Source organism: Cantharellus anzutake, assembly GCF_015039405.1.
Source record: "Cantharellus anzutake strain C23 chromosome Unknown EI90scaffold_100, whole genome shotgun sequence".
Lineage (NCBI taxonomy): Eukaryota > Fungi > Basidiomycota > Agaricomycetes > Cantharellales > Hydnaceae > Cantharellus > Cantharellus anzutake.
In genome coordinates this window covers 126025-141586 of record NW_024067050.1, presented here as the reverse complement: position 1 = coordinate 141586, position 15562 = coordinate 126025, and positions in this window count along the sequence as shown.

The window sequence follows — 15562 nt, the reverse complement described above, 5'->3', positions numbered from 1 at the left end:
CAAGTCATTGAAGCTGAAACCCCATTACGCTGCGATTGTCATCCCCACCCTCAACGGGCTGTTATGCCAGAGCAGTGGACCTTAACGGTCACTGATGGCAAGTCATGGTAACATTTTCCCATGCCCTGACAGGATGTAGTTCACTGTCTCTGGAAATATTTCCAGAATTTCATAAGGCCCTATATACAGGGGCTTTAGTTTGCCTGCCCTTCCTTTGGGTAGGTTCAACTTATCCATGGATAAGTATGTGAGCTCGCCTTTTCTCAAAGGTGGGTCCAGGCGTCTTTTCTTATTTGCCTGGATTGTTTGGGCAGTGCAATTGTGTGCTGCCATTAGGTTTTCCTTTGCCTTTTGGGCAAAGTCATTCACTCCCAGGTAGTCCAAGGGTGGTGCTGTTAGGCACATCTTTGGCATATGGCCATAGATTAATTCGAATGGGGCAAATCCTGTCGATGCATTTGAACTCGCATTGATTGCGAATTCTGCCATCAACAGCTTTGCTCCCCAGTCGCGTTGATCTGGTCTGACCATTGCACATAGTATCTGTACTACTTTTTGTATCATTCTCTCTGCTTGGCTGTCACCTTGCAGATGGAATGCAGTTGTGAATTTCAACTGCACACCGAGTATTCGGTGTAGTTCATGCTGAAAGAGGGCTAGCAGCTCTCAATGCTGACTAAGCTCGTGGGGGCCAAACTCTCAAAACTTCACTTTCTCCACTAAACTCGCTACACTCTCGATCCTTAAACTCTGTGGTGGGTTCTCTGGGATTTCTGCAAGGTCCGGGCTTAGTGTCCACTACTCACTCATTGTGAGCTAGACCACTGCCCTTATTCCTACTGTTGGAATTCCACACACCCTCACCAACTCTAGTGTGTCCTAGCACCTTAGAGAATTTGGGGGAGGGGAGAACTTCTATTCCAGAATCCAGTATGTACAGGATATAAGGAACTATGATTTTTAGAACTAATAAATGAGGAATATTGGTGCCATATGGCACCTGGGTGCCTTATTAGGCGAAATAATCGAAAAAGGATCAGTAACAATAAAAGAAAATCAATCAATATCTGAAATGATGGCAAAAATATGAAAATATAAGAAAATAAGCGATATCTCAATGGATTTACGGAATTAAGAGCCGAAATTGGAATTGTGACTGAATAGAACTATTATGCAGCCAATGAGCATTTCTACCGATTTATTAGACACTGTGGGAACGAGTGAGGCTGGAATTCTGGGTTGCTGCTTGAGATTCCCACGCCCGCACATGCTCGTGACCTGCCATGCCTAACTTGCCCAGCATAGAATTCCGTCAATTCTCCACTGTTTGGGACGTTCTTAATATCGTCGGAATCGTAGGAATTAGGACTGTTTTTAGGTACCAAATTCGTATCGAGTTGTCACATGAATGAAAGGGGTTTTCTGAATGGTGGAAGTGGGTATCCAAGCCGGCTCTGTGCATGGGCGATTATCCCACCTACAGCACCAAAGTTTTAACATGAATTTTGAGTCTCGATCTGATATGATCGAGTGTGGTAGACTGTGAAGTCTTACAACTTTGCAAAGAAACACAAATGCTAGTTCTAATGCATTCATGGTTGTCTTAATGGGGTCAGGTGGACATTGTTGTGTCCACCTGTGGACAATTCCTTGGATAGAATCGTATCCCAAGTCTGTTGGGAATGGGCCTCTGTGAGGTTCCCTTCAAGTTGTTCTCGAATGTTCATTCCTGGGAGTGTGGTTCCTTCCCAGGTCCGGGTACTCCCCCTAGACTTTTGTCTAGGTTATTTCTTGCATGTCTTGTTGCGAGTTTTTCTTCGATTTTGGCACTGTAGGTGGGATAACCCACTATACCCTACATCGCCAGTATTTTCGTGGTTTTATGTTCCTTAAGGATTTCCCATATGCGATGATCACCTACCAATGCCAATGGTGCATAAAAACATTTTATTTCATTTTATTACAGAGTACAATTGCACATAACGTGCTGGTACTGAATTGGTCCAGCCCGAAAACTACACTTGGTGCTATTGGGTGCCAAGAGACGATCAAGGGCTCAGAAAATAGAGAAAAATCATAAATATGGATTCCCCGAATTTCATCCCGATCGACCCAGCCGTTGTGGAACAATGGTGGTGATGATTTCTCATCTTACCATGAGGTTCTGCCCAATGTCAAAAGGCATGTGAGGGTGGCAGTGTCGAAAGTCCCATGTGGTGGAGCCGAGATCTGTACTTTGGGAGATCATGAAACTGGTTTTCAGCCCAAAATGGAAATCACAAGCCATACTGAAGTAAACTGTCAGGGCAACCACACTTGACCATACGACCCCAGAACCACTTCCCTCATCCTCCCATCTTTACACACCTCTCACAACTACAGCCTGCACGTGAACCTGTGGGAAAAATCACGTGGGTCAAGGCATGTGACACCTTTTCTGCATCATGGGAACATGCTCGGCTTCCACCCTTAGTCACATTATGAACTGTACAGTAGATTTCCCTTTTATAGCAGCCAAGTGGGGAATAGGGAAACTTACTGTCAGGATACCGAGCTGCTCGGAGCTAAGGTCAAGGGATCCAGTGGAAGTGGAGGTAAGACTAGGAAGGTCTGGGTCGGTCTCAATAGGAGAACTGTGAGGTGTGCTAGGTGACACAGGCTCCAGCTGAGCAGCGAGGGGAAATGAGAGAAGAAAGCTGGTCTTCCTGCTCGCTACTCAGGGTGTAATATACTGTAGCCCACACACACAGCTAATCTACGAGGCACTGTACATACCAACAATCAATGATCCAGGTTTGTCTGGCTGTGTTGGATCATGGATCATGGAACATGGATCTTGGAGTGGGATCAGATCATAAGGCTGTACAGGGATCATGGATCATGGAATCTGGGTGATCATAGATCATGGAGTCAGATCATGATGGTAAGTAGGCTGGAAGTGGCCGGAAGTGGGTGTACTCTGACATTACCCTTCTTCTCAACTCAATCCCCACTTAGGCAAGTTGTAGCTACCTTCCATAATACATGACAACTCAATCCCTGCTTAGTGAGTTTGAGGAGCTTGGGGTAGGATCCAGCACCTGGCTGCCTGGGACACCGCAAGTGTCCAGCTCTGAGGTAGGGCCACCCCCAGACAGAGGCCGGGCCCTGACATAAACAAACAACCAAATTGCACTCTGGAGTGCTCAGAAAATTCAGAAAAATCATAAAGGATGCGTATGAAGATCCAATTGACATGGGGACTCTCACAGACACTTTCTGGGACGTCTAAACCTGTGCATGGGCCTAATTTCATGATTCTCATGCCCACCACTCAGTCAAATCTCAACCATTTGGGACAAATTTGGTATCGGGAGAAAGCTACGAACCTGGGGAATCGAATGGAGAGGTCAGGAAGGGGTGCTACAGGTAAGAAGAGACGGATGAGTGTGGTGTGATGGTGGAAATTGGTGGAGGATGGCAATTATTAGCAGATATGGCCCACTTATCGCTCCTGGCTTCCTTTTATTGAACTTCCGCATTGGCTGTTGGACTTATTGGCCATACTTAACGGTCCACATGGTGTCCATAGCAACAATCTTTCGTTTCATATTTTTTTTTCATTTGTTTTTCCACATTATTGCCGTTCCATGTGTTTAAAAGCTCTGTACATGTAGGAATGGAAAAGGGACCTCCCTTTTGACTACAAAAGAGACTGTAGCGCTGAGAGATCCAAGTAGAAAGAAATTCTAAGCTTAACTCCTTGAGTATTATAAGGAATCCCTGACGATTGTCCAAGATGGACCAGGGGTATGTAATTCTTAACGAGTTTTTGTGATTATTTTTGTTTTGTTAGCACCCAGACCGAACCCAGGACAAGCTTAAGACATCCCAGACTCCCTCCCCACAAATTTGCTTGCATTTAGATCTCTAGCCTGCTTGCAATGCACATTGTCAAGCTGGCAAGATGGGGATTGACCTCAGCTCAAAGCGGACATGTTGAACTCCTACCCCACAGAGCATGAGGACAAGATATACCGCATCAAAGATCTTAGGAGATTCATCAAGGCAGACAGGAAGATTAAGCAGAGGTCAGATTTAGACAGGTACCACTGGAAATTCAGGGTCATGGTAGCTTTGCTGGTGGGAAGAGCGGTCTTGACTACTTCCGAGAGAGATGATTACTTTTATCAAGGAATAAAGCTGAAGAGTTTACGGAAGGTGTTAGGGCAGGAGCTCAGGGCAAAGAATGTGTGGATGGATTTGAAACTGCCACCATCTATGGAAGAGGTGGTGAAACTGGCGAAGATGTTTTTGCAGCAGGATCTCTACTGAGATGTAGAGTCGGATGACGAGACAGAATCAGAAAAGGAGTACAAGGCTATGGCAGAGCCAAGTACGGATGATGGTGGATCGGACTCAGATGAGTCAGATTTTGAGGAGAGAGTGGAACTTTATAGGCATAGGCGAGCAGAGTCAAAGGCTGATAGGAGGACACCTCCTAAGAGGCAGCCAAAGAGTTTGATGGAGTCACTCAAGGTTACCGAGTTGAAGAAGGAAGCAACTAGACCAGAGCCCGACTCTGTATTTAAGTCCAATATGGATGATTTAGCAGAGCAGATCAATAAATTGACATTGCAGTTGACAAAGATCTCAGAAAGACCCAGAACTAGTCCATTGGGTGTGTGGAAGTGCTATATGTGTGATGGACATGGACATGGAGTCAAAAATTGCCCAGAGACGCAAGCTTTTGTTGCAGCTGGAGTACTGAAGTATGATGCTGAGAATGGATTGGTAATGGCAGATGGAACTAGGCTTCCCAGGTGGGAAGAAGTTTCAGGAGGGCTCGCGAATTTGATTTGCAAAAGAGCTAGGCATGTGAGCAGTGCCTCTAATGTGGAGTGGATGTGAGAGTTTGAGTCAGCAAACAATGAGTTTGTGTCAGGGCACACCCGCCTGACCCGGCCCCACCCGGCCCCACTTCACCCAGTACCCCGCCACCCAGTCTTCCCCTACCTCCTCCCCCCTTCCTCTTCCTTTCTTTCTCCATTCCACTCTCTCTTTACTTATTTCACCTTCTCTTTATTTTCTCTTTATTCTACACGGACGACCTTTCCTTGTATCGATGTACCATTGACCCACCCGCAGCGTGCTCACGACACACCCAGCCCGGGCGACCCCCGCTATGTCCAGCTCGCGCGTTCACAGCGGACGCCCTCGGGATCCCCCACGGGGACACCCAGGTGACTACAGCTGTATGCGAGGATGATGTGGCACCTGTCATGTGACCTAAGCCGCATGTATATAAACATACCTGAAGTGGGAACCGAAGAAGTAGCCTTCTTCTCACCCTTTTCCACTTCAGTCTAAGTGGCCAGGGACTGCCTCCTGAGCCGGGCCTGCCAGTACGCACGCCCGCTCCGCACCCTGCGAGGCTTCTAGTGTCAGGCGTTTCCGCCGGGCCTCCTCTACCCCGGACGCGTCCCTGACAGTTTGCAGAGTTAGGAGACCCCATGTTTGAAGTCTACCCAGCGGATAGGTCAGCAAAGGACAAAAAGCCTACTAGGGCTAAACCCTATGAATGTGTCCCTAGCCCTCTGCCACCAGTTGTAAGGATTATTCCTCAGGATGAGTCTAGGAGGAATAGAGCATATGTGGAGGTACCACCCCCACCCACGATTTTAAAAAGACCAGCACAGAGTGTGCCACCTAAGATGGACGTGGATCCTAAGCCAGTGGCTCAGGAAAAAGGGAAACACAGAGAAGGTCCCAGTAGGGGAAGGGATATATGTGACAACGTAGTTGTTCCAGAGCCCGTTAAGGATCCTGTGCCAAAGCCAAGGCCAGGTCCAGCCAGTAACTTGCAAAAAGTGTAATGGTGGTTCATGAACCATCATGGAAGTCATGACATTTCATGAATGGTCACCAAACTTCATGAAGCAGCATGAAGTGTCATACACAGTCATGCTGGTTCATGACAAACCATCATGGAATTTCATGAGATGTCATGAACCTGCATGGGGGGTCATGATTGCTCATGACTTAAGTGGTTCCAGGCAGGTTTTGAGTGGTTACATGCCTGTCCATGAAGTGTCATGAAGTGTCATGAGCCTTCATAAAGGATCATGGACCCTCATGGACCTTCATGAATCACTATGAGTCTTCCCAAGAATCATTGTGATTGATCATAAATTAGGATTGTTGGTACAACAATGACAGTTGGGGGCATAATGGTTAATTACTGTACATGTTACCCTTAAGTTGAAAGTGATATGAAAGCATCACACAAGAGGGGGTTGCTCTAGTTGATTTCAGACTAAGGTCCCTGAAAGTATTTACAAGGTATAAATAAGGGAGAGAAATCATGGGAAGGGCCAGTTGGTCCAGTGCAGAAATGAGTGGGGATTATCAAAGACAAGAACTTAGGTTAAGTAAAATATTGACACTTGATCTGCTACTATATTGGCACCCAGGTTGTCAGTTGCCTCCCTACTTTGCCTCTTTGTTTAATTGTTCATTCCACTCTCATTCATTCTCTCACTCTCTGTCTCCCTGGTTCTCGTCCCTCATTTAGTTTGTCATGTTCACTGCTCTGCCTCCCATTCAGGTGCCAGACTGACCAGCCCCTCTTCTGTTCTCCCTTTTGTATTTGTGCATTGTAGATAGTATACTACCTATGTACCCCAGTTTGAATGTCAACTAGAATACTGTCAGAGACCAGATCAAGATGAAGGAATGTCTCTGTGGCAGAGGGCTTCGGCCTCAGTGACTTATGCCAGGAGTGCTGTGCCAAGTAACATGTCCATGCCCTAACTTACTAACTGGCAACCAGAACTAAAAGGGGGTAAACTCGTCGATTTTATTACTGGGGTGTAACCTATGTACAAGTTGAGTATATATAGTTACAACGAGAGCAGGCCTGCAAATGGTGGGGCCAAGTGGAGTGGAGCTAACAGGGTTAAACATTATTAGCCGATTGAATATTACTGACAAGCCAGGTTATGGGGTTAGCGGAATGGTAGGCGATAACCCAGAAACGGAAAGGAGGGATAGGCCCGAAGGTGGGCTTGCAGGGCAAGCGAGTGTATTGCCCAGTGGAGGTGGGAGTGCGCTAGCAGACGTCGTAGCTGTCCAGAAGCCTTTGGGGCTCTGTACTTAGGGAGGCATAGGTAATAAATTGAAAAGAGGGGGTGGTGACCATCGAGGGATACCGAGGTGATTGCGGAATACGGGAGCTCCGAGGTTAGTGAAGAAGGAGCGGAGGTAGTCCGGAGAGATCGGAAGTAGTGGAAGTCGATGGCCATGGATGGATATGACAAATACCCCTCAAGTCCTCTTGTCCATAGTTGTCAGGGACAGCTCTGAAAGTGGCAAAGTCCCAGCATGGGGGACTCGATGGGAGGAGTAGTGGCTATGCATAGCAGTGGTCCTGTTGTGGGGTGAGTGTCCCCGACCACTTAGTCTGAAGTGGGAAAGTGAGAAGAAGGCTGCTTCTTCTGTTCCCACCCCAGGTGCTGTTATATACACATGGCTGAGGTCACATGGAAGGAGCCATGTCATCTCTGCACACAGCCACACCCCTCTGGGTGTCTCTGTGGGAGATCCTGGGGGTGGCCACTGTGTGGGTGGGAATGTGTGCAGTGGGTGCAGTGATAGGGGCAGTGGCATTAGGGTGTAGTGGTACAGGAGGGGTGTGCAGCGTTCCCAGGTATGTGGGCACACTGGTGGTACATAGAGAAAGAGGAAGTCGACGATAGAACAGAAATAGAGAGACAGAGGAAAAAGGAAAGGTGAGGGGGAAGGTGAGATAGGAGGAGCAAGAAGCGATGGCAGGGGAAGCGGAGTAGGGCAGCACAGTGCAGCATGGGGTCAGGCAGGGTATGCCCTGACAATAGTTTGCCTCTGACTTCATCTTCACTTGAGCCTACATTGCCACCAGGTTCCCTCCACTACACCTGAATACAGGATAGCCTAGAGCATGTGGCACAATGTTCCCACTGAGTTGTTGAAACCAACATCCCAACCCCCTGATGCCTTGCAATGGAGTAACCTATCAGCTAAGTTATTACTCACACTGCCATACTCTGCTCCACTTCCCATGAATACCCTCAAGCACTGTTTCTGACACCAAGCAGCAAAGCTGGCTGAAGGAAAAGCAGAGTTCAGGGGAGTGCCGACACAAGTCCATGAGTTGGAGGTTGATCAGTCAGTGCTGTCACAAATAAGGTCTGTCACATGACAGTTCATAAGTGCTTGTGACATCTCATGCATTGACTCATCATACATGTTCATGGAGCATTATGAATGTCCATGATGCATCATGGGACATTATAGCATTTTACATGATGGGGAAAGGTCAAAATAAACATATGACACTCCATGACACTCCATGAACCTTCATGACAGGTCATGAAAGGTCATGAGGGTTCATGAACATCATGACCACTCATGAACCTCCATGAGGCATCATGTCATATTGTGTCACCAGCAGTCATGAACCTTGTCAGCACATGATGGTTCATGACAGTTCATGACAATTTGTCATGGACTGTCATGAAATCCAAAATTTTCAATGTAAAATATGTCTGATTCAATTCAATTGTCATGACATGTCATGAGGGGTCATGAAATTTCATGACATGTCATGACTCCTCATGATTTCATGACACAGGATTACACTTTTGGAGAGTACCTCCCAGGAGCCCCAGCCATTTCCTTTGATGACTTTGCAGAGGAACTTGATTCTATGTTTGAAGACCCAAACTGATAAGCCACAGCCTGTCAAAAGCTTGCCTCACTCCAACAAGGGAATGAGTCGGTAGACAAACTGATCCAGCAGTTTGAGCTGGAGATGTTGCTCTGGTGGACCGATTTGAGCATGCCCTTCACCCACACCTTTGCGAAAGCATCTATTGCCTCCAGCCCATGCCCATGACATGGGCAGAATGGAAGCGTGAAGCCTCCCTCCTCGACAATCAGTGACGACGATTCCAAGCCACCCAAGCTCAAGCCCGCCCCCCGGCTGTCAAGCCATCCCCATTCCACTCTCGACCTCCTCCTGGGCCTGTTCCCCCTCCTGCTGCATCCACACCCTCAGCCCCAGCCCCGAAAGTAGGCCCCCAACCCATGGACCTGGACCGCATCTGCCCCTCCCAGGACTGAGCAGAGGCGCATCGGACCCTGCTATAACTGCAATCGGCTAGGACACATAGCCCAAGACTGCCTGAGGCCGAGACCCTATCAGGCCCAGGCCGCATTACAAGGGGAGGCCCCTAGGGAGATGACCTGCCTGGCCCCAGAAGACCTCTGGGCGATCACAGACCTGCTAAAGGACCACCCCCTCACCCAGGAGCTGGACCATGCAGAGGAGGAAGCGGGAGAGGGGAGACCCGCTGAGGATTTTTGGGAGGACAACCGGTGAGGGATGTGCCCCGGTCATCCCCCAGCATCACTGTACCCACATGTAGATACCATGGCAATTCCAGGACTACAGTGCAACCTAAGTTACACCGAGTGATTGCTAAGAAAAAAAGAGCCACACCCACAAAACCCTGCAGAGAGAACCCACAATGCACCTTGGCCGAGTGTTAGAACGGGGCTGATATGGACGACTCCGGAGTGGAATCAGAGACTTAGTGTGGAGGGACCTTGGCCTCAGCGACTCAAGCGGAGCGCTGTGCCATTGCTGTTTGTCCATTTGGTCCTTAATTTCACAGTAGGTGAGCAGGAAGTCTCTAGGGGGCATTTCAGGTCGATTTTGGACTGAACCAAAACGAGTATGTACAAGCGCCGATATATATAATGGGAGGGGCAAAAGCACAAGGAGACAAAGGGGAACCAAATCGGAGCGAAGATGTCCAAACGGGAACAAAGGGTAGAAGAAGCGGAGTGGTACCGAAGGTCATAAGGTAGGACCTGTGATACTTCCGAAAGGAGGTAGGGAGGGCAAGGCCCAGAGGGGCAGGAGGATGAGGAGAAGTGGGGGTGATGACTAACTGGCTAGAATGGGAAGAAGCAGTAGTCCAAATAGGGATGAGGGGTAAACGCGAGAAATACATTACAAGCGGCGAAAGTGCCAAAGGCGGTCCACAAAGCTCGGGGGTTGCGGAGCTTACGGAGGTTACGGAGGTGGGGTTGAGAGTCCGAGGGATATTGGCAATGGTGTTTACGTAGTATGAGGTCACCAATGCAATGGACTAAGACCAAGGTGGAGTCAAAGTCCGAGGTAGGGACTATGACGGAGACTCGGAGCGAAGGTACGAGCGGTGTCCGAGTAGGAAGTACAGGACAGCCGTGGAAGGTCGTAACTTGGCGGAAGGGTGGCGGAGGAGTAACAGAGGGGGTTGTCAGGTCCGAAGGTGAGTATCGGAACGGACGGGGGAAGCGTAGGAGGATGACGGGAGGGTGGAGGTTGGGCGATGTTTGGTCCGAGGTGAGTATCGGAGCGGATGGAGATAGGGTAGGAGCAGGGCCAGGTGTATGTCCCAAAAGACCCACAGCTCTGCCATGACCTGGTACAACTCCACCATGACTCAGTGGCAACAGGCCACCCCGGGCAGTGGAAGACTGTGGAGCTTGTCTCCCGAAACTACTGGTGGCCCTGGATGGCACAGTATGTTGCACAGTATGTCTCAGGGTGCAACACCTGCAACAGTGTGAAGACATTCCCATCTTGGAAAGTCAGGAAGCTCATCCCGAACAAGGTCCCCACCTGCAGGTGGCAGGTGATTTCAGTAGACACCATTGGGGAACTCCCAGACTCCAAGGGGTACAATGCCCTGGTAGTGGTAGACTGTTAGAACTGGGCGAGGGTGGACGATTCCGGAGGGGAACCGGAGACTTAGCAAGGAGGGACCTTGGCCTCAGCGACTCAAGTGGAGCGCTGTGCCATTGCTGTTTGTCCATTTGGTCCTTAATTTCATAGGAGGCGAGCAGGAAGTCTCTAGGGGGCATTTCAGGTCGATTTTAGACTAAGGACTAAAACGAGTATGTACAAGCACTGATATATATAATGGAGAGGGCAAAAGCACAAGGAAACAAAGGGGGTCCGAATCGGAATGAAGGCGTCTGAATGGGAACAAAGGGGTGACAGAAGCGGAGCGGTACCGAAGGTCATAGGGCAGAACCTGTGGTACATCCGAAAGGAGGTAAGGAGGGCTAAGCCCAGAGGGGCAGGAGGATGAGGGGAAGTGGGGATGATGACTAACTGGCTAGAATGGGAAGAAGCAGCAGTCCAAATAGGGATGAGGGGAAAACGTGAGAGATACATTACAAGCAGTGAAAGTGCCGAAGATGATCCGTGGAGCTCAGAGGTTATGGATGTTACAGAGGTTATGGAGGCAGGGTTGAAAGTCCGAGGAATATTGGCAATGGTGTTTACATAGTATGAGGTCACCAATGCAATGGACTAAGGCTGAGGTGGAGTCAAAGTCCGAGGTAGGAGCTATGATGGAGTCTCGGAGCAAAGGTACGAGCGGTGTCCAAGTACGAGGTACGGGACAGCGGTGGAAGGTCGTAACTTGGCAGGAGGTCGGCGGAAGAGGACCAGAGGGAAGAGAGAGGAAAGAGGGAAGAGGGAAGGAGTGGTGGAAAGGAGAGTTGTCAGGTCCGAAGGTGAGTATCGGAGCAGACAGGAGAAGAGTAGGAGGATGATGGAAGGGTGGAGGTGTTGTGAGGAGGGAGTGGAGGTGTGGGAGGTGTCATATCCATCCCTGGCCATCGACTTCCACTCCCTCCAATCCCTCCGATCCCTCTGGTCTACCCCCGCTCCTTCTTCACTAACCTCAGAGCTCCCATATTCTGCAATCCCCTCGGTACCCCTTGATGGTCACCACCCCCTCCTTTCAATTTATTACCTATGCCTCCCTAAGTATGGAGCCCTGAAGGCTTCTGGACAGCTCCGACATCCGCTAGCGCACTCCCACCTCCACTGGGCAATACACTCGCTTGCCCTGCAAGCCCACCTTTGGGCCTATCCCTCCTTTCCATTTTTGGGTTAACGCCTACCATTCCATTAAACCCATAACCCAACTTGTCAGTAATATTCAATCAGCTAATGTTTAACTCCACTAGCTCCACTCTGCTCGGCCCCGCCATTTATGGGCCCACCCCCACTGTAACTATATATACTCAACTTGTACATAGGTTACACCTCAGTAATAAAATCGACTAGAGTTTACCCCCCTTCAGTTCTGGTTGCCAGTTTAGTAAGTTAGGGCACAGACATGTTACTTGGCACAGCGCTCCTGGCATAAGTCGCTGAGGCTGAAGCCCTCCGCCACGGAGACACTCCTTTGTCTCAACCTGGTCTCTGACAGGAGGAGTAGGAAGAGGGTGGCGAGAGGAGTAGGAGGAGGGTGGCAAGAGGAGTGGTGTTTGGTCCGAGGTGAGTATTGGAGCGGACGGAGATAGGACAGGAGAGGGATGGAGGAGTGGAGGTGGCATGGGGGGTGAGAGGAGGTGTGGTGTTAGGACCGAAGGTGAATATCGGAACGGACAGCGGGAGGGTAGGACTCCAGAGGTGGTGAAGGTGGAGGTCTGGGAGTCGGTTCAGGATCAGGTATGCACGGATATGACATAGACTGACTTTCCAAGCGCATTCACGCAATCCCCACAGTCACTACAGTAGACTCAGCAGGTGTGGCCTGGCTCTTCATTGAACATGTCTGGAGGCATCATAGCCCCCCAGAGGAAGTGCTCAGCGATCGAGGCAGCGCATTTGTCTCCCGCTTCTCCAGGGAGCTAGCAGACCTCTTAGGGATCAAGCTCGCCCCTTCAACAGCCTACCACCCACAGACTGATGGCCAGATGGAGCATGTCAACCAGGAAATAGAAACCTACCTCTGGGTGTTTGTCAACCACAGGCAAGATGACTGGGCTGACTGGCTGCCACTTGCCGAGTTCGCCTATAACAACTGCATCCACTCTTCCACCCACTGCACCCCCTTCGAGCTTGACTCCGGGCAAAATCCATGCATGGGAACTGAACCAACCTGCATGTCTGAAGTTGAAGGGGCCAACGACTTTGCCTCTCGGATGATGAAGATGCAAGAGGAGGCAAAGGCAGCACTGGAGCATGCAGCAGAAGAGATGGCATGGTACTATGACAGGAACCAGAAGGCAGCACCAGTCTACCAAGTTGGGGACAAAGTTTGGCTCAACACTCAAAACTACATGACAGACCGACCAACCAAGAAGCTTGACCACAGATGGATTGGCCCCTTCCAGATCGTCAAGGTGGTATCCCCAGCAGCAGTAAAGCTACAGCTTATGGCCCATCAAAGAGGAATTCACCCAGTAGTCTCGGTCTCAAACACCCGCCCTGTTAGAACGGGCAGATGCAGACGACTCCGGAGTGGAATCGGAGACTTAGTGTGGAAGGACCTCGGCCTCAGTGACTCATGCGGAGCGCTGTGCCATTGCTGGTTGTCCTAGGGGTCCCTAATTTCGGATCTAGCAGAGGGAAAGTCTCTTGGGGGGAATTCATGTCGATTTCGGACTGAGGTTACAAGTTACTATGTACATTGTATATAAGGAGGGGTCCGGAATCAAAAGGAGTGAGGGTAGGATGAAAGGAGACAAAGGGAGATGGAAAGAGGAACAACACCGAGGGTCAAGGGTTTGACTCAATGGTGTGTCCCAAAGGAGGAATGAAGGGCCAAGGCCCAAGGAGGAAGGAAGGAGGTTGGGAGTGGGGAATGGCTAGCTGACTGAATAGAAAGGAAGCAGCAGCCCAAATAGGAATGAGGGAGAATAGCGGAATTGAATGGGACAATGCAATAGTTGCAAGGTCCGAGGTAAGTCCGGAAAGTCCGAACTCGGAAGTTAAACTCCGGAATATTGGCAAACGTAATTAAATGGAATGAGCTAACCAATACAATGGGTATAAGCGGAGGTGGGGTCAAAGTCCGAGGTCGGAGCTAAGACCGGAGGTTCCGGAGACGGAGACGTGAACGGGATTCCGGAGTGGAGGTCCGGAGTCAGGAGCATAGGTTTTGCGTACTCGTCTGGAAGGTGTCGAGGTTGGGGTCAGACCCGGAATGTCCCGGAGTCGGACCGAAGGTGGTGTCAGAACTGGAGGTGGGATAACCTCTTGGGAGTCGGCAAGGAGGAGGTGACGGAAGGGAAGTAAGTGTCAGAGACCAGACTCGAGATGAAGGAATGTCTCCGTAATGGAGGGCTTTGGCCTCAGTGACTTCTGCCAAGAGCGCTGTGCCTAGTGACACGTCCGTGCCCTAACTTACTGACTGGCACTTAGAACCTAGGGGGGTAACTCTAGTTGATTTTTCTACTGGGGCGTAACCTATGTACAAGTGGGAGATATATATATGGTTACAGCGGAGACGGTTCACGGAGCGGAGCTAACGGGGTTAAAACATTAGCCGACTGAATATTACCGACGAGTCGGTTCGCGGGGTTAGCGGAAAGGCAGGCGTTAACCCAGAAATGGAAAGGAGGGATAGGCCCGAAGGTGGGCTCTGCAGGGCAGGCGAGTGTATTGCCCAGCGGAGGTGGGGGTGCGCTAGCGGATGTCGGAGCTGTCCGGAAGTCTTCGGGGCTCCGTACTTAGGGAGGCGTAGGTAATAAATTGAAATGAGGGGGTGGTGACCATCGAGGGGTACCGAGAGGTTTGCGGAATACAGGGGGCTCCGAGGTTGGTGAGAGAGGAGCGGAGTAGAACGGAGGGAACGGAGGGACCGGAAGTCGATGGCCAGGGATGGATATGACAGTAAGACTCCGGAAGTCAGGTTCGGAGTTCCGGGAGCCCGGAGCGGAGATCGGGATTGTATGGATATGACATGCCCCTACACCCCAGACTGAATCCCCAAACACCATGCAGACCCGCTCCCTGGCCTGGACATTGTGAATGGGGAAGAGGAGTATGAAGTGGAGAAAATCTTGGATTCCAGGTACCGGTATGGATGGCTGTTATGGAAATGGGAATTTCCCATTCTAGACTCTTATGGGTTCTGTATCACATGATTTGTATAGTAATTAAGTTTAACCAATCAATAATTAACCAAAAACCCGCTGTGCTAACATCTGTTACACCACATGTCAAACCATCTGTGAAACCACCTGTAAACCATTATGTCCAACCCCCTTCCCTATTCCTGCACCAGAACGGACGAAAATGGGCGCTTCCGGCCCCATTTTTGTAACAATGGCTCTGGTACTTTGTCAAATTCTCGGGCTGGCCAAACTCAGAAAATGAATGGCTCCCCAGAGAGAACCTGGAGAACTCCCCAGACCTCCTGAAAGAATTTCACCAGGCCCACCCAGAAGCCCCCAGACCAAGGAGAATAAAGGAAACCCCCCAACCATGGACCACAGCCACTTCGAGGTGAAGCGGCGTAGAGGGGGGGTGATGTCAGGGATTGGCCCTTGACCCCACTGTCAGGGCACCCAACCACACAACCCCAGAACCACCCTCCCTCACTTCCCCCACTTCCCCCACTTCCCTGACCTCCCCATCTTTACATATCTCTCACAACTACAGCCCACATGTGAGCCTGCGGGAAAAATCATGTGGGTCAAGGCGAGCAACTTGCCTTAACCCATGTGACACCTTTTCCGAGTCATG